The sequence below is a fragment of the Thalassophryne amazonica genome, chromosome 5, assembly GCF_902500255.1.
Source record: "Thalassophryne amazonica chromosome 5, fThaAma1.1, whole genome shotgun sequence".
In the NCBI taxonomy this organism is placed as follows: domain Eukaryota; kingdom Metazoa; phylum Chordata; class Actinopteri; order Batrachoidiformes; family Batrachoididae; genus Thalassophryne; species Thalassophryne amazonica.
Window position 1 is genome coordinate 40469078 of NC_047107.1, and position 26582 is coordinate 40495659.

A 26582-nucleotide genomic window follows, 5' to 3' on the forward strand; every position below is an offset into this window, starting at 1 on the left:
ACTCATAGCTTCTATTACCCCCTCCCTTCTGCTTTCTCCCAGAGAGAAACAAGCTCACGCCAGATGTCCTGTTAACAACTGGCCCCCAGTCTTCCTGAATTTGCTTCCATTTCTCTGCATGTTTATCCCCCAATTCCTTTTTTAATTAACTTCTTTATTCAGAGAAACACTGTGGCAAGGTCCTTGCTGCTTTTATTTTCACACATTAACAGACACGTGACTGGCTGACACTACACATGGTGATTTTGCCATCATTTTCCAAAGTTGGCTCGATAACGGTTACTTTAGTACACAAACAAATCTGTGCACTAACCCTTATGCATCTCCTACACAGATACATAGAGATGTATATAATATATTTTACATAATAACTTACAACTGCTCAGGCTCCAGCCCCCTATGACCCTTAATTGGAGTAAGCGGGTATAGAAAATGAATGGATGGATAATACATTACAGTATGTATGAGTATGAGTATGTCCTCTTTTACACTGTGGTGTGCTGAGAAGCGGCAGCAGATTCAAGAAGGACAAATCCAGGCTGGACAAACTGATCAGGTGGGATGGCTCCGTGGTTGGCATGAAGCTGGACTTTCTGGTGACGGTGGCAGAGAAGAGAACCCTGGACAAACTGCTGGACATTATGGATGATGTCAGTCACCCTCTGCACACCGTCATCAGCAACCAGAGGAGCCTCTTTAGACTGCTTCTTCCCAAGTGCAGGACCAACAGACTGTACAACTCCTCACTCGAGGGGAGGAGGAGTAACAGGAAGACAGGGGACGGGAAGGAAAGGAACAGTAGTAGCCATGAAGCCAGTAGTGAGCAGTATTTCTGGTATTTATATTTGTATTTACATTTTGCAAATTGTTTTTTTACTTTTACTTTTGAAACTCTGTGTGTTTCTTACCCTGTGTCCTGCTATACAATCCTGCTGGAACCTCAAAAACCCCTAAGGGAGTCTTCCCAAGGGATTACTAAAGTTCTGTCTAGTCTAATCTAACCTAACGTAATCTAATCTAATGTGCTAACCTTGTACTGCGTAGAGAGAGAGAATGTCCCATTCACTCGAAGGTGTAATTTTTATTTATTTATTGATTTTACTTTTTTAACAAGGTAAAACCTTTTGAAAATATGTATCACAGAACAGATTTTTATAAAAAAAAAAAAAAAGTATACTTTTTAAAAATATTGCAATTTCAGGATATTTTATTGCAATGTTATATGGTCAAAGTCCCAGATTTTGCGGTCCTTAAATGGCCGCTTGATGCTGGCTCCAAAAGGAAGTCACTCACTGTCGATGCCCATGTTCAACTTTGCAGGACAAATAAAATTTTTACGCTCCAGTACAACAACTATAGCTACTTTCCTCATTCATGACAGTTGTATCGGGCATGAATTTTTATATGGATCACCAGTTTAAGATGTTTTATGCTATAAAGATAAGAGTTTGACTACCAATATGTTCATGTGATTTGACTCAAAGTCACACTACCTGTGTCCATGAACAATAAAGTTCATCTATGTTGTCCCAGTCCACCCAGTTATAAAAGGGTACTGGCCTTGGCTGGAGAGGTAACATGCAGTATACTGGTGTTCCCAACGAGGGGGAGTTCTAGACTCTCATCTGTTTCAGGCTACAGTATCTGGGGGATAAACCAATCAATCAATTTTTTTTTTTATATAGCGCCAAATCACAACAAACAGTTGCCCCAAGGCGCTTTATATTGTAAGGCAAGGCCATACAATAATTATGTAAAACCCCAACGGTCAAAACGACCCCCTGTGAGCAAGCACTTGGCTACAGTGGGAAGGAAAAACTCCCTTTTAACAGGAAGAAACCTCCAGCAGAACCAGGCTCAGGGAGGGGCAGTCTTCTGCTGGGACTGGTTGGGGCTGAGGGAGAGAACCAGGAAAAAGACATGCTGTGGAGGGGAGCAGAGATCGATCACTAATGATTAAATGCAGAGTGGTACATACAGAGCAAAAAGAGAAAGAAACAGTGCATCATGGGAACTCCCCAGCAGTCTACGTCTATAGCAGCATAACTAAGGGATGGTTCAGGGTCACCTGATCCAGCCCTAACTATAAGCTTTAGCAAAAAGGAAAGTTTTAAGCCTAATCTTAAAAGTAGAGAGGGTGTCTGTCTCCCTGATCTGAATTGGGAGCTGGTTCCACAGGAGAGGAGCCTGAAAGCTGAAGGCTCTGCCTCCCATTCTACTCTTACAAACCCTAGGAACTACAAGTAAGCCTGCAGTCTGAGAGCGAAGCGCTCTATTGGGGTGATATGGTACTATGAGGTCCCTAAGATAAGATGGGACCTGATTATTCAAAACCTTATAAGTAAGAAGAAGAATTTTAAATTCTATTCTAGAATTAACAGGAAGCCAATGAAGAGAGGCCAATATGGGTGAGATATGCTCTCTCCTTCTAGTCCCCGTTAGTACTCTAGCTGCAGCATTTTGAATTAACTGAAGACTTTTTAGGGAACTTTTAGGACAACCTGATAATAATGAATTACAATAGTCCAGCCTAGAGGAAATAAATGCATGAATTAGTTTTTCAGCATCACTCTGAGACAAGACCTTTCTAATTTTAGAGATATTGCGTAAATGCAAAAAAGCAGTCCTACATATTTGTTTAATATGCGCTTTGAATGACATCCTGATCAAAAATGACTCCAAGATTTCTCACAGTATTACTAGAGGTCAGGGTAATGCCATCCAGAGTAAGGATCTGGTTAGACACCATGTTTCTAAGATTTGTGGGGCCAAGTACAATAACTTCAGTTTTATCTGAGTTTAAAAGCAGGAAATTAGAGGTCATCCATGTCTTTATGTCTGTAAGACAATCCTGCAGTTTAGCTAATTGGTGTGTGTCCTCTGGCTTGTGTTTGGAGTTGGGAGGAAGCTGGAGCACCCAAAGGGACCCCACGTCAGCGCCAGGAGAACATACAAACTCCACACAAAAAGGACCAAGCAAGAAGTGATCCCAGGACCTTCTTGCTGCCACATTATGTTCAATTAATGCAAATTTTGTGAACCCCATTTTATATTTAATAGTATGCACACTTAAATAAATAAACAAACACTGACCCTAACTTGGGTACACTGTTAGTCCTATAGCCTCAAAGCTATAGTTGTCAGGGAAGGCTTCCCAGGCATGGGCTTAAGCACATTTGAGATAGGATCTTGGACAGTTTTCCTCCTCTTTACTTTCAACAGATATCATAGAAGCCGTCTATGTATGCACTGCGTTGAGGTTGCAATGCATCATAAAATGACACTCCTCCTCTGTGAGCATCTGTCAAAACCAGCTTTGAAAGAAATGTGTCATTGCAGCCTTGACAACAAGGTGGCACTCTGCACTAAGACAAATCCCCCAAGGGTTTTCTATTCCCCAGAGGACACCTTTACCCAATGAAAAACAGGAGGCACAGAGAGGCACTGACAAGCTTCCCAAGCTGTGTGCGCGTGATTGTGTGGTGCGTGTGCATATTTCTATAACCTATAAGGGAATTTAATAAACATTCAGTAACACAAGATGTGATGCACTTCAGAAAATTCAGATTTACCTGGTTAAGCTATCAAAGACAGACCAATTGGGAATATGTTTTATCTCATAAAAGCAGTCAAGTGTGGTTCATTGAGTGAGTGAGCTACACTTAAGGAAAACTTTTTGTCACTGATATTATTTTCATGTGAGATGGTAGATGTTTTCTGTTTTCAGCTGGAGAAGCGAAGATAATGGGGCTTTTTTAATACAGTGAAAATGTTGTGTTTTTCTTTGGATAGAAACTATTTGTTGGGAAGGTGATGGTCCAGTGGTTATAATGCAGTGGGCTTGAGAGCAGAGGATCCTCTGTTCAAACCCCCATCTGGCTGGAAAATCACTCAGGGCCCTTGGGCAAGGTCCTTAATCCCCAGTGTGTAGTGAGCACCTTGCATGGCAGCACCCTGACATTAGTGTGTGTGTGTGTGTGTGTGTGTGTGTGTGTGTGTGTGTGTGTGTGTGTGTGTGTGTGTGTGTGTGTGTGTGTGTGTGTGTGTGTGTGTGTGTGTGTGTGTGTGTGTGTGTGTGTGTGTGAATGGATGAATGCATGGCATCATTGTAAAACACTTCTGATATAGATGGAAAAGTGCTATATAAATGCAGTCTATTTACCATTTCAGATGGTTGGTTCTTTTTTCAATTCCTACCATTCAGGTGGTATTAAATACACCTGCTTTTATATATATATATATATATATATATATATATATATATATATATATATATATATATATATATATATATATGCGTGTCCTGATTCCTAGAACAGTATTGGAAATGCTTTTTTGTTCTGTCCAAAGTTGATGCCTCCAGTATGTCTGAAAATGTTGCCACAGGAACAGGAGCAGAATTGTCATGTGCTGCATCACAATGCTGGATTTACTTAAATTAGTTTTAAGTATGTGAGCAACTCAGTGGTGCAGCAGTTAGGGGTCCCAGAAGAAAAGGTTTGCCTGCTACAGCATTGCATCAGGAAGACCATTAGATGTATAACCTATAGTGCATCCAGAAAGTATTCACAGGGCTTCACTTTTTCCACATTTTGTTATGTTACAGCCTTATTTCAAAATAGAGTAAATTCATTTCCCCCTCAAAATTCTACTCTCAACACCCCATAATGACAACATGAATAAAGTTTTTTTTTTTTTTGCCAATTTATAAAAAAAAAAGAAAAAAGAAAGAAATCACATGTCCATAAGTATTCACATACTTTGCTCAATACCTTATTGATGCACCTTTGGCAGCTGTTACAGCCTAAGGTCTTCTTGAATAAGATCCCACAATCTTGGCACACCTATCTTGGGGCAGTTTTACCCATTCCTCTTTGCAGCACCACTCGAGGTCCATCAGGATGGATGGGGAGCATCGGTGCACAGCCATTTTCAAATTACATCAAAGGTGCCTCAAGGTGCTTCACACAAGTAAGGTCTAACCTTACCAACCCCTAGAGCAAGCACACAGGTGACAGTTGTAAGGAAAAACTCCCTCTAATGATTTTGAGGAAGAAACCTCAAGCAGACCAGACTCAAAGTGGTGACCCACTGCTTAGGCCATTACAAGGTTTTTGCAAAGTTTTACAAAGCTGAAGAAACAGAAAGCAGGAAATCAAACAACACAACTTTACAAAAGAAAAAAATATTCATTTGATGAGAAGACCACTCAGGTGTTTGCACCACAGGCCTTGCATCATGCCATTCAGTGGGCCTGTTCCCGCAACAGAGTCCTTTCCACGTCTATTTAAGAAACTGTGCACTCATCAAATCCAGCCCATGATGTTGTTACATCATCCGCACCTTGGACAGAAAGAAAAAAAGCCAAAAAAATATGAAGGTGATCGCCGGCCGCTAGCACTAAGTTTCACTAATAGACCCAGAATTTAGATAAAGTTGAGGATGAGACCTGAATGAATTTAAAAGGATACAACGCATAGTAAAGTTTAAAGTTTAAGTTTAAAGTCTTTATTGTCATTGCACAGTTATACAGTGTACACCAGCACAAAGAAATTGGGGCACGGCCCTCTCGTCAGTGCAACATACATACATATAACACACAACATACATTTAAAAAAAAACAAAAAAAAAAAACTGTATATTAATACTATATAAAATTATAATAATGCACTCTAAAAAAATGTATTGCACATGTGGTTGTAATTGCACCTGGCCCGTAATTGAGTGACATAATGTCAATGTCAGATATTTCTGTTTAACAGAGCGATGGCTCTGTTATAGAAACTGTCCCTCAGACTGTTTGTCCTTGCCCTCAGCATCTCAAACCGTCTGCCTGAGGGCAGCAGCTGAAAGATCCCGTGCCCTGGGTGTGTGTTATCTCCCAGAATGCTGCATGCTCTCCTGAGACAGCGGGTGCTGTATAAATCTTGTAGGAATGGGAGGGGATGGCCAATAATCTTCTGTGCGGTGTTAATGACCCTCTGTAGTGCTTTCCTGTGTGCCATGGTGCAGCTGGAGAACCACACAGAGATGCAGTATGTCAACACACTCTCAATGGAGCAGTGGTAAAAGACGGTCAGCAGCTCCTCCTTCAAGTTGACCCTCTTGAGGAACCTCAGGAAGTGGAGCCGCTGTTGAGCCTTCTTCACAACCGCCGAGGTGTTAGATCTCCATTGGAGGTCTGCATCTGCCTGCACACCCAGGAACTTGAAACTGGGCACCCTCTCCACATACTCTCCATTTATGCAGATGGGCTGCAGATCAGTCTTTCTCCTCCTGAAGTCCACAATCACCTCCTTTGTCTTGGAGGTGTTGAGGACCAAGTTGTTCTCTGCACACCACCCGACCAGCCTCTGAACCCCCGCCCTGTACGTCGTCTCGTCTCCTCCCGAGATGAGTCCCACTAAGGTGGTGTCATCTGCAAATTTAACGATGACGTTGTCTGGGTGGGTGCTGATGCAGTCGTAGGTGTACAGAGAGTAAAGCAGGGGACTCAGTACACAACCCTGTTGAGAGCCTATGTTGAGGCTGAGGGCTGTGGAGAGATGGTTACCGACCCTGACTCGCTGCACACGGTCAGAGAGGAAGTCCCTGATCCAGCAGCAGATGGTGTTAGGGAGCCCGATGTCCATGAGTTTAATTATCAGTCTGTCCGGGAGTATGGTGTTAAAGGCAGAGCTAAAGTCAACAAAGAGCATCCTGGCATAGCGCCCCTGCTGTTCCAGATGGAAGATGGTGGCGTGGAGTGCTGTGCAGATGGCGTCCTCTGTCGATCTGTTAGCTCTGTATGCAAACTGATATTGATCGAATGTAGGTGGAAGACAGGATATGATGTGGCGTCGGACCAGTTTCTCAAAACACTTCATGACCACAGGTGTCAGAGCAACTGGTCTGTAATCATTTAGACTGCTGATGGTGGTCTTTTTAGGCAGTGGGATGATTGTGGCCGACTTCAGGCATGGTGGGATGACAGACTGAGACAGTAACTCATTGAAGATCTTGGTAAAGACCCCAGCCAGTTGATCTGCACACTCCCTGAGGACCCTCCCGGTCACCCCATCTGGTCCAGCGGCCTTCCTGGGGTTCACTGCTCTCAGTGTGCACCTCACCTCATGTTCCTGCACTAAGAGGCTGATGCTGTTGTTGTTGATTAGTGGTCGGTCTGCGGCTGCCTTAGGTCTTTCCACTTCAAAGCGTGCGAAGAAGTGGTTCAGCTCCTCCGCTAGCGCAGCGCCACCCTCCGCCATTGCAGTGCTGGAGTTAAAGTGGGTGAGGTGATGGAGTCCCTGCCACACCTGGCGCGTGTTGTTGTTGCTGAAGTGGTCCTCAACCTTCATCTTGTATGTTGTTCTGGCCTCTCTGATGCCTCTCTTCAGGTCGGCTCTGGCTGTGCTGTACTGCACCCCATCCCCAGACCTGAAAGCGACATCACATTGCCTCAGCAGTACCTTGACCTCTTTAGTCATCCAGGGTTTCTGGTTAGCATACACCCGGAAAAGTTTGTCAACAGTGACATTGTCAACACAAAAACTGATGTAAGAGAGCACAGATGTGGTGTACTCCTCCAGGTCCTGGTGTTCAAACACACTCCAATCTGTGCCCTCGAAACAGTCCTGCAGCTGATGTAATGCCCCCTCTGGCCAAGTTTTTATAGTCCTTATGGTTGGGGGAGCTCTCCTCCTGAGGGGGTGTATGCAGGAATCAACAACATGGACAAGTGATCTGACAGTCCCAGATGTGAAAATGGTCTTGCTCTATAGCCTTTCTTTATGTTGCTATATACTGTGTCCAGTGTTTTTACACCCCTAGTTGCACATTTAACATGCTGATGGAATCTAGGGAGTACTGACTTAAGTTCAGCATGGTTAAAGTCCCCTGCTATGATGTGCACAGCTTCAGGGTAAGCGCTCTGCTGGCTGCTAACGGCTCTGTGTAGCTCCTCCAGGGCTAAGTTAGCATTAGCATCAGGTGGAATGTATACGGCTGTCACCATGACGACGGTAAACTCGCGAGGAAGATAAACGGGTCTGCATCGCATAGTCAAATATTCCAAGTCCGGGGAAAAATGGCTGTCTACAGTCTCTGCATTTCTGCACCAGCTGTTATTGGTATACGAGGTCTGTCAATAAAGTAACGGTCCATTTTATTTTTTTTTTAATTATATGGATTTGAATCACGTGCGATTGCATCAGACAAGGTTGAACCCTCGTGCGCATGCGTGACTTTTTCCATGCCTGTCGGTGACGTCATTCGCCTGTGAGCACGGCTTGTGGGAGGAGCGCTCCACCCACCTCGTCGGATTTTTTTCCTGAGAAAAAATGGCCGAACGCTTGGAGCAGCGCTACTGCATTAAATTCTGCCACAAACTTGGCGACAGCCAGGCAGAAACGATTCGAAAAATCCAAACGGCTTTCGGAGATGAAGCCATGAGCAGCACACGGATTAAGGAGTGGTACAACCGGTTTAAAGACGGGCGCGTAACGGTGGAGACTTCGGCACATTCCATCGTGACGGAAGATTTGGGCATGAAACGAGTGGTGGCGAAGTTCGTGCCAAAGTTGCTGACAGCGGAGCAAAAGCAACATTGTGTTGAAGTCTCACAGGACATGCTGGACTCCATTCACACTGATCCCAGCTTTATGGACACTATAATCACCAGAGATGAGTCCTGGGTGTATGGGTACGATCCGGAAACGAAATTCCAGTCGTCACAGTGGAAGCATTCCACGTCGCCAAGACCGAAGAAGGCGCGCCAAGTGCGCAGCAAGATCAAGGTAATGCTGACTGTTTTTTTTTACTCCCGTGGTGTGGTACACCACGAGTATGCACCACAGGGTCAAACAATAACAAAGGAGTATTACAGGGATGTCCTCCATCGTCTACGTGATGGTGTGCGGCGCAAGAGACCGGAGTTGTGGGCCAGAGGAAATTGGCGCCTCCACCACGACAACGCGCCAGCTCATTCCTCTCATTTAATTCAGACTTATTTCACCAAAAACCAGACTCCGGTGGTTCAACAGGCACCTTACTCCCCTGACATGGCCCCTTGCGACTTCTGGCTCTTCCCAAAACTTAAAATAACATTAAAAGGAACCCGATTTGAGACAAGAGAGGACATCATGGCTGCGATGATGGTGGAGCTGCACGCCATCCCGAAAAAGGCGTTTTTGGAATGCTTCCAACAGTGGCGACACCGCTGGGAGAAGTGTGTGGAGTTCCAAGGAGAGTACTTCGAGGGTGATTAGGTTTCCATCCCTCCAGGTAAGCCAGTTTTTTTTTCCCAGCCAATGGCCCGATACTTTATTGACAGACCTCGTAGATGCACAGTCCCCCTCCTCTGCTCTTACCGGAGTCGCTGTTCCTATCGTAGCGGTGAGCCGTGCGGTTGGCTAACTCAATAGCCAAGTCCGGTACAGATGATTGCAGCCAGGTCTCTGTTATTATTGTGACACAGCAGTCCCGGAAACACTTGTTTACCGCAGTCTGCAATCTCAGCTCATCGATCTTATTCACAATGGATCTGGCGTTGGATAGGAAGAGGCTGGGGAGCGGCGGCTTCAGTGGTTGTCTCTTAAGCTGTGCTAGCGGGCCGGCCCTGCAGCCTCGCTTTTGCTTCCTTTGTTTATGTTTCCTCTTGGGCTTGCTGCCTAGGAGGACCACCCACGGAGACCCCAGAGTCCTGGCTATGTCCTCCGGTATGTCGTGAAAGCGTTGGTAGTCCGACGTGATCGAGATTGTCATTCCACAGCGGAATCCCAGACAGCAGATCCTGGCGACTGAATGTAGGCTTCGTCCAGCAACACACATACAAATATACTGAATAAAGCACGAAGAGTGGAGAGCCAGGAGCCGCTGCGTCTATGTGCGCCGCCATCTTGGGACCATAGTACCATTCTATGGCAGTATGCTAGCTACACGAGAGGGAGCATCAGTGCGTCTTAAGTCTAGACTTGAATGTCTCTACAGAATCTGACTGTTTTATTGCCATAGGTAGATCATTCCTCAAAGCAGGTGCACAATAAAAGAAAGCTCTGTGGCCCGCAGACTTTAGATTTTCAGCTCTCTCCAGAGATGTTGAATCAGATTAAAGTCTGGGCTCTGGCTGAGTCACTCAAAGACATTCGCAGCATTGTCCTGAAGTCACTTCTTTGATATCTTGGCTGTGTCCTTAGGGTCATTGTCCTGCTGACAGATGAACCATCACCCCAGTCTGAGGTCAAGAGTGCTGAGACCAGAGGATTTTGTTTCTCATGGTCTGAGAGTCCTTCAGGTGCCTTTTGGCAAACTCCAGGTGAGCTGCCATGTGCCTTTTACGAAGAAGTGGCTTCTGTGTGGCCACTCTACCATACAGGCTTGATTGGTGGATTCCTGCAGAGATGATTGTCCTTGTGGAAGGTTCTCCTCTCTCCACAGAGGAATGCTGGAGCTCTGACAGAGTGACCATAGGGTTCTTGATCACCTCCCTGACTAAAAGGCCCTTCTCCCCTGATCACTTAGTTTAGAAGGGTATGAAGAGTCCTGGTGGATCCAAATTTCATCCATTTATGGATGATGGAGGCCACTGTGCTCATTGGGACCTTCAAAGCAGCAGAAATGTTTCTGTACCCTTCCCCAGATATGTGCCTTGAGACAATCCTGTCTCGGAGGTCTACAAACAATTCTTTTGACTTCATGTTTGGCTTGTGCTCTAACATGCACTGTCAACTGTGGGGCCGTATATGTAGACAGGTGTGTGCCTTTCCAGATCATGTACAATCAACTGAATTTATCCAAGGTGGACTCCAATTAAGATGTAGAAACATCTCAAGGATGATCAGTGGAAACATGATGCACCTGAGCTCAATTTTGAGCTTCATAGCAAAGGCTGTAAATATTTATGTACATGTGATTTCTTAGTTTTCTTATTTAAAAAAAAAATTGCAAAAATCTTAAAAAAAAAAAAAAAAAAAAAAAAAAATTTTCACATCGTCATTCTATTGTACTAGCTGAGTGTTACCCGTCCTACACACGGGTAATAGAGGTGAATTTTAGCCATGTCATTGTATATTTCATGTTATTTTAGTTAAGGTATAGTAAGTTGCATTGCATTGTGTTTATGTTGTCATCATTAATGTTCATTATTGTCTTTCATTGAGCAATTAGTGACATTCATGAGACTCAAGTGAATGTTGATAAATGCTTTGGCATGCTGTACACAACAGGTACATTTTAATTGATAAAACATGCGCTTTAACTGGCACATGGCGTGCGCTGGCCCATTTGGATTGTAAGTAAAGTCCACCCTAGCCAGCCGCTACTACGTAGTAAAGTGTGTTGCTTGCTACCTGACCTGAGTACTATGTGCACTGTGGAAATAAGGGCTCCAGTTAGCGGCTTGTGATCTAATATATGTTTGACCTTGTGTGTGTGTGTGTTCGCACACATATGCCTTCAATCTAAGGACCCCAGTGACCCCCCCCACCCTTGGTGAATCGGTGGGAGTCACCATAGCAAGTTTGGTGTGGATTACTTAATTACTGTGGCTGTGCATAGCAAACACACACACACACACACACACACACACACACACACACACACACACACACACACACACACACACACACACACACACACACACACACACAGTCAGTTTCATATATTAGATTTTGTGTAGAATGTTGAGGGGGAAAACATTTTTTAATCCATTTTGGAATAAGGCTGTAGCATAAAAAAATGTGGAAACATTAATGGTCAACAAAGCGCTATGAATACTTTCTGGATACACTGTATACCCGTGGGGGAACCCCAAGCAAATGGAAGAAAATACAACAAGTCACTTTATGTGTACTTAGGTAATCCCATGAACAACATTAAGTAAATGTAAAACATCCATCCATTTTCTATGCCCGCTTACTCCAGTTAAGGTTCATGGGAGGGCTGGAGCTCATCCCAGCTGTCATCGGGCGTGAGGCAGGGTATGTCGTGGACAGGAGTAGAAACCACTCAGAGGGTGCATATCTCTGGCACGCTGAATATTCCCTATTGCCAAAATATCCACTTTAACTTGCATTTAGCATCAAACATCAAGCCTTGTTTCCCAAGAATGTGTCATGCTCATAAAATTGAATCAAGATCCATTCATAACTTCATGAGATCAATGCTGCTATATTTGTAACATTCTTTTGGATCTTGTACCCAGAATATGTTCCAGACTGATTCGTCTAACAGATAAACAGACAAATGCTGGTAAAGCATTACCTCCATGGCAGCGGTAACAGCATTTATTTATTGATTGGGGATTGAAGACACTGAGGTTTGAGCAAGTACAAGTATTTTTCTTATTATTTCTTCAGATGCACAGTTTTACAGGGGTTTCATTGCTGTGGTTTGAATTTTGTAGCTCTCTGTGCCATTTTCACTAGTGACACATTTGGACTGCACACAGGTATGTCTAGTATGCACACTTTGTATTGAAGCCATGGTGTTGTAATACATGCCCAATGTGGTTAGGCGGTGTCAGGTTAAAATAGACACAAATGAAGGCAGAATAAAGGTCTGTGGCTTCAAAGTGAGTATCTCAAAAATTTGTCCAATATCTTTGATTTTTTTTTAATAATATGTGTAACAGAGTGTAAAACATAAAATATTTGCAGTTGCACATGTAGAAATGTTCTTAACCTACCTGAATAATCGCTGACTTACATTTTTGGCTAACAGTGGTGGCTCTAGAGGTATTTCTTGGGCTAGGTGAAAGGTGAGTGATTTGTATAAAATGTGCGAATATCGATGTTAGTGAATTTCAAGTGCTTGCTACATACATGTTGTTAATTCATACATGCAATACATAACAGATAGAAGTAAGAACAGTAATTAAAAAAACTGTAAGGGCCCCTTCACACATAGTGCGAATTTGGTTGAATTACAGCAAAACAGCGCAAAACATTTCAAATTGGTGGGAGTCACCACAGCAAGTCACAGGATTTGAACCCACACACTCTGATTACCAGACGGAAACTTTACCACAGCGCCACAATCACTGTCTCATAACAGGAGCGTGAAATGGTTAAAATCAACAAGCAGATAAATATATTTTCTAAAAAACAAAACAAAAAAAAAAAGCTGTGATAACTGATCAAACAGCGTTTGGTACGTAGTATTTCTGCTGATATTTGACTGAAAGTAGCGTATTTGTCGTACTGTTGACCTGTCAAGAGTACCAGATGGAAACTTTACCACAGCGCCACAATCACTATCTCATAACAGGAGCGTGAAATGGTTAAAATCAACAAGCAGATAAACGTATTTTCTAAAAAAAAAAAAAAGAGCTGTGATAACTAAACAAAAGGCGTTTGGTACAGAGTATTACTGCTGATATTTGACTGAAAGTAGCATATTTGTTGTACTGTTGACCTGTCATATGGTCCTGCGGCACACAGCTCACTGTCCTGTCAGACAGACGTGACGTTCAGATCGCCTGCTGCATGTCCACATGAAGTGGCGGTCTGGTCCAGCTGGAACAGCCTGTCAATGTGCGCCCTCTCCAGCCTGTCGCAGAAGTGATATATGCTTTTATGTATTTCAATGCGAGGACAGCAAGCGTACACAGGTGCGTGTCTGTTAAAAGACAGTGTGTGTTCTGCAGCTCTGATGTCCAGGACCAGAGTTGTCAACAGCTGCCACGCCCCCCTGTTCAGCACACAGACCAAGGTGTCACTCTGTGATCAGATGAGAGGCGCCTAGCTTGTGTGGGGGCGTGTGAACCACACGCAGGCACATGTTGGGGGGGCAGGGGGGAAGCGTGTGACACACTCACACATGTGTTGTGGGCGGAGCCGACACTCTGGCACGTCATGTGCGCTTGGCAACTCCACAGTCGTGGGGGCACTTAGACAAATTTCACATCCAGCTCGACAATGATTGTCTGTTGACTGTTTTCGAGATGATAGTACGAATGGCCACACATTTTCTAAGTGCCAAACGAACGGTGTTCGATGTTCGTGCATGTCACTTGCTCACTAGATCCCAGTGATATGCATCAACAATGTCCCGTGGATGCTGTGGATAATGGGAACCCTGTAGTACCAGTCAGAGAATGGTGGTGATAGTAGTAAACCAATGCTGAAAATGAGATTTTGAATGCCTTTTGAGACTTTAACATTAAATTTTGCTCAAATTTATGAAAAAACAAGTGATAAAATGGCACATGAAACAGCTTGTATAAATATTGTTTTCTGTTAAATACCAGTGACAGTGGATATTCAGTGTGTAGTTTCTGTTTTTAATGACATGTCACCTACTGGGGTTTGGAGTGCTACTGGTGGAGCTCTGGGTTTCTGTGCATGATTGCAGTGTGTCACTCCCTAGCCTCTAAACAGAGTCCAGGTTGTTGTTGTGAGGCTGCTTTTCACTGGAAAGAGATCACTGGCAAATACAGCCACAGCCATCTGCACCAGACCACAGCCTGCAACATCTGTGATATTCACATGCACACACACACACACACACACACACACACACACACACACACACACACACACACACACACACACACACACACACACACACACACACACACACACACACACACACACTGTGCTCATCATCATCCCACGAGGAGAATACTCTTCTGTGTTGTCACACTGCTGTGATGTGTCTGTCATACACTGAGCATATGGCACTAACCCTCCCCCCCCCGAAACCTTAAGGTCCAACGTCAGACTTGACAAGCTACATAGAATTAGTCTCAATTCTTCTTCGTAGTATGGGGTAGTTATATATATTATGCTGAGGTCACTCTCATAGCAACCGTCAAATTAGAGCACATTTTGATTTGATTGCCCAACGACGTGCAGAGAGAAGCAATGATGGGTGATTTTCAGCTTGCAGTTCAATAAAAGCTGATTTGTAATGGCTGTGTTGAGTTTTGTCAGTGAAGTAATGGATGAGGTCATTCACAGCTTGCACTCCCATGCTCTGTGTTATTACATGCAGCTGATAGCAGATACACAGTATATATTAGTTTTATTAAAACTCAATGACTGAGATGTCGAGATGTGTAGGTGCAGGATAGATGCAGTGGAAGATGTGAGATATAAGTAAATCAGTCACCTTTTTCATATTGGATTTATTTTTATAAGTGAAAAAACAGCACACTTTTAGGAATGATGAAATATAAAAAATATATATCAAAAAGCCCAATTCTTTGGTCTTTACACAGTAATAATTCAAGCCTCACTTTTTGTTTCACCAAACATTGAGAATCCAAATTTTGCTATTCTAATCATATAACATTTTTATTAAAATGTGTTTTCCTATTTGCTGTTATCATGAGCTATCTGTGTTAGTATATGAGTATTCATTCTCAACTGCAAGTGTGTGGGTACAACTAATAACTGATTTCACAACCAGTTAATTGATCAACTATTTTCTCACTTAATCAGTTAGTTGTTAGGTCTATAACACATCAGAAACTGGTGAAAAATGGGAATCAATGTTTTCCAGAGCCCAAGACGCCACCTTCAAATGATGATGGTCTAGTGGGTGAGCGTTGTGCTTCAAACCAGAGGATCCTCTGGTCAAAACCCAGCCAGACCGGAAAATCACTTAGGGCCCTTGGGCAAAGTCCTTAATCCCCAAGTTGCTTCTGGTGTGTAGTGAGCACATTGTATGACAGCACCCTGATATCTGTGTTTGAGGGTGTCTGTGTGAATGGGTGAATGTGAGGCATAATTGTATAGCGTGTTGAGCTTCTGATGCAGATGGAAAAGCGCTATGTAAATGCAGTCCGTTTGTAATTCAAATGCCTTGTTTCGTCCACAGCTCAAAGACTGTCCTGCCAGAGAGAAAGAAAGAAACTAGTAAAATAAACCAGAAAATATTCACATTGAAGAAGCTGAAATAGAGAATTTGGATATTTTGTTTAAAAAATAAAACAATGAATTAATTATTAAATTAATAGTTGATTAAATTAATAGTTGATAAATAGACACTGATTAATCATTGTAGCCCTGGTCTATGATGAAATCCAGATCTTAATCACCTTGATGTAGTCATGATTACATATCTAAGCCCAATTTCCTGTTGTTTTAATGTTTGATTTGACTATTACCAAAACCAATTGTTCGACCTTTTCATTATTAAAATTTGGCCCCCAGTTCATATTCATTCAAGAACTTTAGAAATGTATTTTAGTGACTCAAATAAAACTAAACATTAACAGTGAGTGTATTGTGTTTGTTTTGTATTCAAGTTGATCTTTTCGTAACCTGTTATCTACCTTTATAAGGTAAAATTTAAGCATACAGCTGTCGTTCTTACTGCATTGGAGGTTTTTAGGGTTTTTTTTTTTTTTGAGAATTTCTTTTATTTTTAATTCTGAACATTACATATTTTGTCCTTATCAGCATGCCATTTTAGTTTGCATTCATGAGAAAAAGCCTTGTCAACAAGAAATAAAAGTGAAGAATACTCCAACTGAATACATCACAGCCAACATGAACACAGGGCTGTGCTTTACAATGATTCCTCACATACACCCACTCAGTGATGTGATTGTGCTGCCATGCAAGGCACTCAACTGCACACTGGGAGCAACTTGGGCATTAAGGACTTGACCTAAGGGCTCTTTGCTATTTTCCAGTCTGACAGGGACTTGAAGCGATGATCTTCTGATCTCAAGCCCACTACTTTAACCACTAGACCATCACTTCCCCATGTAACTTTGCTTCACAGGATTTGAACAAGTTCTTCTTAATGCCATAATGGATAACATATGATAAAGTAGTGAATTTTTAGGGATTTGAACAGCTTCTTCTTAATGCCATAATGGATAACATATGATAAAACAGTGAATTTTTAATTTACTGTATCACATCAACATTTTTGATTTACAGAACATCTCCATAATGTTTCTGAAATTTATGTAAAGCATCTGTTTTTCAGCAGTTACACTTACATTGCTCACTGCCACACACAAAAAAACAAACAAAAAAACTGGCACGTGTGGATATCATTAGTTGAAACTGATGACAGTTTTCATACATGGCAGTATAGGATGCTAAATGTAATAAGCTTTATATAGCAAGCATTGGTCAGTTAATAAAAGAAATCCTAAAATAGCTGTGATACGAAAACTGCAAATTGATCCAGGACATCTATTGTCTGTATTCTGCATTTTCAATATGGGTGCTTAAATACTTTAGGCAATTAACACCTTGGGTTGATCAGATGTGATTTAAAAAAATGAAAAGTGCTTTCCAAGACTTTGTAATGATCATTTCTGAAAGTCCCCTAAATGTCTTTTGTATGTGTTGGGTCATCTTTAAAAAATGGGACATTACACTACAGAAATGTAGTGTAAAAATATCCACTTTAATAAATTAAGCAATATGTGGGATCCTTCCTTTATACCAACATCAAAATAGAAACATAACTCTGAGTCTTATGAAGCAGCTAGTCTGGTCTGTGGTGCCTGATCCTGTCAGATCTCAGACGCTAAGCACAGTAGGTCCTGGTTAGTACTGCAGTGCATCCGGAAAGTCAGTTCACTTTTTCCACATTTTGTTATGTTACAGCTTAAAATAGAATAAATTCATTTTTGTTTGCTCAAAATTGTACTCACAACACCCCATAATGACAACATGAAAAAAGGTTTGTTTTGAAATTTTTACAAATTTATTAAAAATGAAAAAAAAAAAAAACAAGACATCACATGTCAGTACATACATATTCAGCCTTTCCTCAGTACTTTCTTGATGCACCTTTAGCAGCAATTATAGCTTCAATTCTTCTTGAATGTGATGCCACAAGCTTAGCGCACCCATCTGTGGGCAGTTTTGCCCATTTTCTTTGCAGCACCTCTCAAGCTCCATCAGGTTGGATGGGGAAAGTCGGTGCACAGTTATTTTCAGATCTTTCCAGAGATGTTCAATCAGATTCAGGTCTGGGCTCTGGCTGGGCCACTCAAGGACATTCACAGAGTTGTCCTGAAGCCACTCCTTTGATATGTTGGCTGTGTGCTTAGGGTCATTGTTCTGCTGACAGATGAACCATCGCCCCAGTCTGAGGTCAAGAGTGCTCTGGATCAGGTTTACATCCAGGATGTCTCTGTACGTTGCTGCATTCATTTTCCTTCAATCTTCACTTGTCTCCCAGTTGAAAAACATCCCCGCAGCATGATGCTGCCACCACCATGCTTCACTGTAGGGATGGTGTGTGGTTTCCTCCAAACATTTACAGATGATGGAGGCCACTGTGCTCATTGGGACCTTCAAAGCAGCAGAAATGTTTCTGTACCCTTCTCCAGATTTGTGCCTCAAGACAATCCTGTCTCAGAGGTCTACAGACAATTCCTTTGACAGGTGGACTCCACTTAAGCTACAGAAACATCTCAAGGAAACAGGATGCACCTGAGCTCAATTGTGAGCTTCACGGCAAAGGCTGTGAATGCTTATGTACATGTGATTTCTTTTTTTTTTTTTTATATAATTTTGAAAAAATCTAAAAAAAAAAAAAAAACTTTTTTTCACATTGTCATTATGTAATATTATGTGTACAATTTTGAGGGGAAAATTGTATTTCTTCCATTTTGGAATAACACACACACCCAGTCCCTTTCTTCTAAATGTAGTGATTGCTTTAAAAGGCCACATGGATGTTGCCATTATCTGTGGTTTGTGAGGATGAAGTAGCAAGCCAGGAGTTTCTGCCCAATGACTGCCTCCTCACCACCCACATCTCCCCTGCTGGTTTGTGTATGTCAAAGCTGTGTAATTTGGCCCAATGTATGACCCAGCATGCCACATTTAATGAGGGGTTGTTTGAGAGTTAAACACACATGAATAATCATCTGGAAGCAAGAGCTACGGAGACCCAAGACAGATTTGAATATCAATACAGAACTGATCAGATATGGACAACTCGTGGTAACTGGACTACAGGCCAACCACTGCAGTCAAAAAATGGGACCGGCGAGCATACACCATATGCTGGATGTTTGTGAGTATCAGTGTACTACATAAAATGGATTACAGCCTGAGCAATAAACTCGCAAGCCAAAAAATTGGCTGATACGAGTTTCTTGCGGATAAATTAGTATCAATGTTTGTTGTGGCTGATAAATGGCAATTAAAAAGATACGGAGAGATGGAAGATCAGCTATGGGATGCAGTGAGTCATTTCATTGTGTCCCATGTCATTGAAGCATTCTTTTTTTAATGCATTAAAAGGTCCCAAACATAACTTACTTTCTTATTCCAAAATATCACCCTGAGTATGATCCACGTTTGTATTGAAGTGCTGTCCTGTATTCAGCCCACCTTACTGACACCAATCTATTTGCAGAAGTTGATGTTTTATATGAATTCATAAGATTTCACAGACGGAATGTTCACTGACTAGTTATGCTGCCTACAATGATTTTAAATCTGTACAGAGTGATATTTTGTGAGATTCCGTAATTTGTCGTCATTTTTTGCACTCTGACCCCGTTCAGACTGAGGCTGGCAGTCTGGCTTGATCAAGATTCAGGCCGAATCCAGCTCGAGGCAGATGGGTTTTTTTTCTGAATCTGAACTGTGCAAATAAGATTTAATCCAGATTGTTTTCTATTGAGCGGGTTTCACTGAGTACAAATGTGGGTAGAATCCAGCGAGCTTGAGGATCATGACGTCAAATGTCCTCACTACGTCGGTGCACCCACAGTGTCTTCTCCAGTAAAGCTATCCCCACACACACACACACACACACACACACACACACACACACACACACACACACACACACACACACACACACACACACACACACACACACACACCTGGTTAAAGCCAGGTGACATCTCCAGGTCACAAGATCCCGTTTGTTCCTGTCGCTTTAGTAAGCAGCCGCAATTGAATTTCAAAACTTCGGACAGCAAGTGCTGTCGTGGTGCGTGGCTGGTAAATATAAAAAATGCAGTTGACAGGGGTGTTGTCTGAGTAGCGAAGGGCCTAGCAGAGGCTCAGTAGGAACACCACTACAGGAGAGCTGAAAGATTCACCGATCAGCCTGACACTTGAATTTATTTGTGCAGTTTCTGTGGCTGAACCTGATAAATGTCATGCAACATGGCGCAATCTGCTCGCCAACACTACATGCAGCTTGTCAAGTGGAGTAAAGAAGTGAACAGAGCAAGTGATTACTTCAGCGCACTGCATCAGAGCGCAGCTTGTCTGAACGATTATAACGAGATGTTAAATCTATTAGAAACATACTTTTACAGGTGCACACAAGAAGGAAAGAACATGCAACTGTTTTACTAAGCTATGACAATGTAAACATGACAAATAATTACCTTTTTAGATGCCTCCAAATACTTTCTCCAGCTCGTTCAGCACACGCAAGTGGCTCCAGCTGGAGCAGTCCTCTGTGATTCAGGAAGCAATTAGAGCCGTTTTCAGCAGCCAACCTGCAGAGAAAACGATTAATTCACTACGAAATAATTATTTTATATACACAGCGTCCAGCGTAGAGCGCGTGGCAGCTGGTGGAACAAAGCATGGCGTCCAGCTGGGAACACAGCAGGTGGGATTGTCACAACGACATACGTGCAAGTGCACGGATCAAAGTCGTGCAAGTGTCAGAGCATCTTACAGTAAGACAGGCAGTGACAGGAAGAGGAGGAGAGAGGGGGAGGCTGTCCGAGGTACAGCGGATGATGAGACTGCTAAAGGATCATTACTCGTCGTGAGACATACCATGCAGGATCATCACATGCATCACAAAAGGACTGCCCCTACCTTCATTGACAGTAAGTGGAGCATTAAGATGGTTTAAGTGCCAGTGCCAATGAAGGTATAAAGGCTTGAAATGTCAGCTCACCATGATGGACATTGGCCCATTAGCTTTACTTTAATTAGGTTCATGGTCATTATGACCACAGTACTGGACATTTACCTGTATTCCAAGTTCTATCATATTTGTCTTTGGAAGTTTGAACATTCTTTGCTGAACTTTGTTAATTTGACTTATTGTTTGGTGTGAGTACTGCTCCAACAGTATTTTTGAGTCATTTGAAACAGTTTGAGAAGCACCTTTGGGGCAAAATACAGTAATTTAATATGTGATATTTTTTCATTATAATAATAGACCACTAGGGTTTGCTCACAGACCTCCAGTGGTCCACAGACTGCTGTTGACCCAAGATGCTTGTAATGTAAATTCATGTCATAACTCGTTCTTGGCCCTGACCTTCTTTATCTGGGTAATATCAGGGAGGCCCAGACCTGAACCTGATGTCAGTGACTGCCTGAATACCCGTCCTTGTACACTGCAGTACCCAGTTGGGAATTACTGGTCCTTCAGGGCAAAAGTTTTGTCTGAGTTATGGGTGTAGTTTTTATAGTTTTTCTGTATCTGGGGGCATGGTTCTGCCATATTCTCAGAGTATTTTCAAATAGCATCTGTAAACCCCAAATCCCGATACAGCTGTCTTTGTACTTACTCGAGACAAGACAAGGAAAAGACTTTTTCCAGGCAGTATTTTACCGACCCCTGCACCTGCTGCTTAATGCCCCCACAGTTTTATAGACTTTCATTTCAGCTCCAGCATAATATGACTGTTTGTAAATCAAATAGGGCAGGGAATGAAAAATCTGACACTTTATCAGCTTCTAGCCTGTGTATTTTTAAAGGAGACTTTAGCTCTTACCAAAATAATTCTATGGTAAGATACTTGTATGTTCACTCAAGTATCACTTTGAGGTATTTTATGCAAAACTGCAAAATGACAACATAAACACATAGCCAAACAGCCTCTGTAATGTTATGTAGGACCAGATCTTACATCTGGTACAAATCAGGACAGCGCAGTACAAGCGTCATTGCTAGTATGTGACTGACAGTTGTTGCTTTCACACCCAATGAGTTGTTTTTACACTCAATATTAGATCAATATTTTCTTCTGTATTTTAACTCTCCTGGTTGTTTGTAACACACACAAAAAACAAACAAACAATGGAACCAAATTTTACAAAAAAAAAAAAAAAAAAAAAAAATGACATACAGTAATAAACTGTGCCTCATTCATTTGCCTTACTGCATCCCTCACTTTGGGTATCACTGAATTAGGACATTCTCCAGTTGTTCCACCAGCCCTGTTATATCGCTAACCCCACAGAAAATGACCAAAATCCTCCAAGCATATTCTGGGGTTCAAAAGCTCAAACACCGGTGTCGCACACCGAATGGTCCGCCCCTAAAAATTGGTCCGCCCTGCCTCCACTGCACATGCATCATTTCGGAGCTCAGCAGCTCATCTAAGACAGAGTCTCTACACCCAAAGCAATCAAATGTATTAATGGGATTAAAACCATCAGATGATAAAGGTAAAACCTGTTAAATCATTATAAAATCAGTTTTAAGCAGAAACTACGCTGTTTTAAGCAGAAAAGAGGCGATACTCAGGGACGCTTTGAAATGACTGACACACAGTGAATGCATCAGATAGCAGCTCATTTAGCTGCAGCGCTCTGATCACTTCCTCCGTCCTTTATGATAAAATAATGGTGAATTATGTGGAAATGATTGTTGTACAAAAGCTTCAGATATCAGTCGCTGAGACAGATGATGACTGGAGTGCAGTTTTAAGCAGAAATGACATGATAATTGGTGGACCGCAGCTAATGACGCATGCACAGTGAAGGCAGGGCGGACCAGTTTTTAGGGGGGATCGTTCGGTCGGCAACACTGGAACACACTGTGAGATTTCAGGAATCCTACAAGTTCACTGCAAGCCAGACTGTGTAACAGGGATTTATTTAACTTAGGTAAGACTCCAAACGTCTTGTGTACTGACTGTATGATATAACACTGAACTGTGGAAAACACTTAGAATGAAAGTTCATCCTGTCACTATGACCAGCAAGGCAACAGAAGAAAAGGAACAAGTTTGTATTTATAATACACACAAATAAAGACAATTGAGCTCGTAAATTGGGCATATTGCATGAGCACTTTTTTCTGCTCCACACCTTGCTTGCACTTTTCTTTTGGGGGGAGAGGATGGACACAAGGTATGTTCCATCATGTCATGCTGCACCCCTAGACATAAGTCATAGAATTTCAAACAATGTCTGATATTTTTCCCAGGCCATCATTGGATGCAAGAGTGTGACAAACACTGTGAGACCACTGTTTCAGAGCAGCAAAGATGCCACCATGTTTCTTCCACACAGTGTATGCCAGGCTTAATGTATGCTGTACACATTTCCATGCAGATGTGATGTAACATGAGTTGACCAAACATCTATTCAGAATGGAATAGTTGGCCATGGGATGGTTTACGTAAATACGGGTGCTGTCTGTGCCTGATGGGCTACAGAAGAGCTCAGGTAGATGGGGATGAAGAGGAGAGGTTGCAAGAACAAGGTATTCAAATGCTGCTTCCTTAAATTATCTGCTTATGCACTTTGGCACTTTATGCATAGATCTGTGTCCTTGGTGGAAAACCTCACTCTTCTGTCATATACAGTACCCATACAGTGCATCGGGAAAGTATTCACAGCGCTTAACTTATTCCACAGCTGTTGGGAAGGTGTCGTAGCACGGACCCACAACAGGGGGCGCAAATGAACGGACAATGAGTAAGCCAAAAAATAACAATTTAATGTTGTGATAATACACAACTAAATGTACAGAAATTTGCACAGACAATAAACACCAGGTGACGTGTGGGCAGGCTCGAAGATAGAAGACCCCCGACGAGAGAGAAGCCGCGTCCCACACGGCTTCCACCACCAACGGTCTGAAGAACACCGGAGCCGCCAAGTCCCGAGTCCCCAGGTGGCCTCTGTCTTCGGCTGTCGACCCTGGTACTGCTGGCAGAAAGCAGAGATAAGATGTATGAGTGTGAGTCCGCACACTCAGTAATCCACAGTCCAAACACAGTTAGGAGGGAGCACCTCCACCTCCAATCACACACTCGTACAGCTCCTGGTTTAACCACTTATCTGGGTTGGGATGTGAGGCGAAGCCGTCGCTGTCACACCAAACGCCAATCCCTCAGACAAGGAAACACTCCAGGAAAACGGCTGTAACAGAAGTTCAGGTTAAACACTCAAAGTGTCTGTCAGCAGAGAAATGACCTTTTTAATGGTAGTCGATTTCTCGGCGGGGAGGTGGAGTTGCAGTCCGGCTTAAGTAGTGGTGTAGATGAGTGACAGCTGGTGTGATGAGTGACAGCTGTCACTTCCTCTGGGTCTGGCGCCCTCTCGTGCTTGGAGCCCGCACTCCAAGCAGGGCGCCCTCTGGTGGTAGTGGGCCAGCAGTACCTCCTCTTCAGCGGCCCACACAACAACAGCCTTATTCCAAAATAGAGTAATTCATTTTTTTCCCTCAAAATTCTACTCACAACACCTCATAATGACGTGAAAAAAACTTTTTTTTAATTTTTTTGCAAATTTATAAAAAATAAAAAACTAAGAAATCACATATTCATAAGTATTCACACCCTTTGCTCCGTACTTTGTTGATGCACATTTGGCAGCAATCCTGACGTCTTCCTTGGTAATGAGTATATATGTATGTTTGTATGTATATAAGGGGTGGGCGTTTATAAGCTTTGCTTCTGCTCAACCCCTTTTGGTCATATATGTCACTGTGGAATTGTCCTGTGTATCAGTTTTTTGTTACTGTTTGTGTGCCAAATAAATTCATTCATTCATTCATTCAAAAAAAAAAAAAAAAATATGATGCCACAAGCTTGGTGCACCTGTCTTTGCGCAGTTTTTCCCATTCCTCTTTGCAGCACCTCTCGAGCTCCATGAGGTTGGATGGGGAGCGTCAGTGCACAGCCATTTTCAGATCTCTCCAGAGATGTTCAATTGGATTCAGGTCTGAGCTCTGGCTGGGTCACTCAAGGATATTCACAGAGTTGTCCTGAAGCCACTCCTTTGATATCTTGGCTGTGTACTCAGGGTCCTTGTCCTGCTACAAGATGAACTTTCACCCCAGTCTGAGGTCAAGAGCGCTCTGGAGCAGGTTTTCATCCAGGATGTCTCTGTACATTGCTGCATTCATTTTACATCAATTCTGTATCGTCTCTCAGTTCCTGCCACTGAAAAACATCCTCACAGCATAATGCTGCCACCACCATGCTTCACTGTAGGGATTGTGCCTGGTTTCCTCCAAACATGACACCTAGCATTCAAGGCCATACTGATTGGTGGATTGCTGCAGAGATGGTTGTCTTTCTGGAAGGTTCTCCTCTTTCCACAGTGGAATGCCGGAACACTGACAGTGACCATTGGGTTCTTGGTCACCTCCCTGACTAAGACCCTTCTCCCCCGATCACTCAGTTTAGACGGGCAGTCAGCTCTAGGAAGAGTCCTGGTGGATCCCAACTTCTTGCATTAATAGATGATGGAGGCCACTGTGCTCATTGGGACCTTCAAAGCAGCAGAAATGTTTCTGTAACCTTCCCCAGATTTGTGCGTAGAGACAATCCTGTATCAGAGGTCTACAGACAATTCCTTTAACTTCAGCTGTGGGACCTTATATGTAGACAGGTGTGTGCTTTTCCACATCATGTTCAGTCAATTGAATTTACTGCAGGTGGACTCCATTTAAGCTGAAGAAACATCTCATGGATGGTCAGTGGAAACAGGATGCACCTGAGCTCAAGTTTGAGCTTCATGGCAAAGGCAGTGAATACTTATGTACATGTGAATTCTTAGTTTTATATATATACATATATATATATATATATATATATATATATATATATATATATATATATATATATATATATATATATATATTCTCTTGTGATAACCAGAGAAAGTGCACACGACGGTCTCGGATCCACAGAGCCATCCCTTTAGAAATGATCCGGTGGTTTGTGGCTCTCGATGGCGGCACGGAGCGCGGCGCGCCGAGCATCCTTAAAGCCGTCCTTAAAGCCATCCTTAAAGCTGTAGTAACAGTCCTTATTCTCTGTGAAGCCCGTAAAATTTTCACCAAAAGCCAGATACATTTTTCTAATGGTTTCCAGCTGCCAGTCTCTAACAGTTTCTGAAAAAATTCTGATGGAAAAAAGCCCAAATCATTCCACCATTTCCTGACAATGAAAATCCGCCGAGGGGGTGGACCACTCCTCACTCAAAGCCTGCTCACAGGTGAATGATGCAACTGACAGGCGTGGAAAAACTCACGCATGCGTACAAGGGTTCAAGCTTGTCTGACGCAATCACACGTGATTCAAATCCATATGGTTTTTGAAAAAAATAATAAGGTCGGATACTTTTATATATATATATATATATATATATATATATATATATATATATATATATATATATACATATATATATATACATATATATATAATACTTTCTGGATGCACTGTATTATCCTGTTAGATATATGTTCATCCTGCATTGGACTGGAGTTCTGTCCACCGTGCACCACGCCTCTCGCCCTTTGACTGCTGGGATAGGCTCTATTCCAGTGACATCCTTAACTGGGACAAGCAACTTTAGAAGATGATTGAATTATATTTTTGACAGCCTCTCCCCCAGTAATATATAAGCAATAACCCTCATTCATAAGAACAGAACTCTCTCCCA

The 26582-nt window shown here is 42.6% G+C and overlaps 1 protein-coding gene and 2 long non-coding RNA genes across 4 annotated transcripts in view; 1 reads left to right on the top strand and 2 right to left on the bottom strand.

Moving 5' to 3' along the window:
• The window catches only part of LOC117510360, a 903074-nt gene that overhangs the window by 517542 nt on the left and 358950 nt on the right, over positions 1-26582 (bottom strand). The window lies entirely within an intron of this gene.
• kiaa0825 (KIAA0825 ortholog) overlaps positions 1-26582 on the top strand; it is a 429491-nt gene that overhangs the window by 300392 nt on the left and 102517 nt on the right. The gene's annotated exons all lie outside the window — the stretch shown is intronic.
• Positions 140-11322, bottom strand: LOC117510363. The gene is made up of 3 exons (XR_004560693.1): positions 11223-11322; positions 5623-5634; positions 140-149 (listed from the first exon to the last, which is right to left on the bottom strand). It is a non-coding gene; the product is annotated as an uncharacterized LOC117510363 (long non-coding RNA).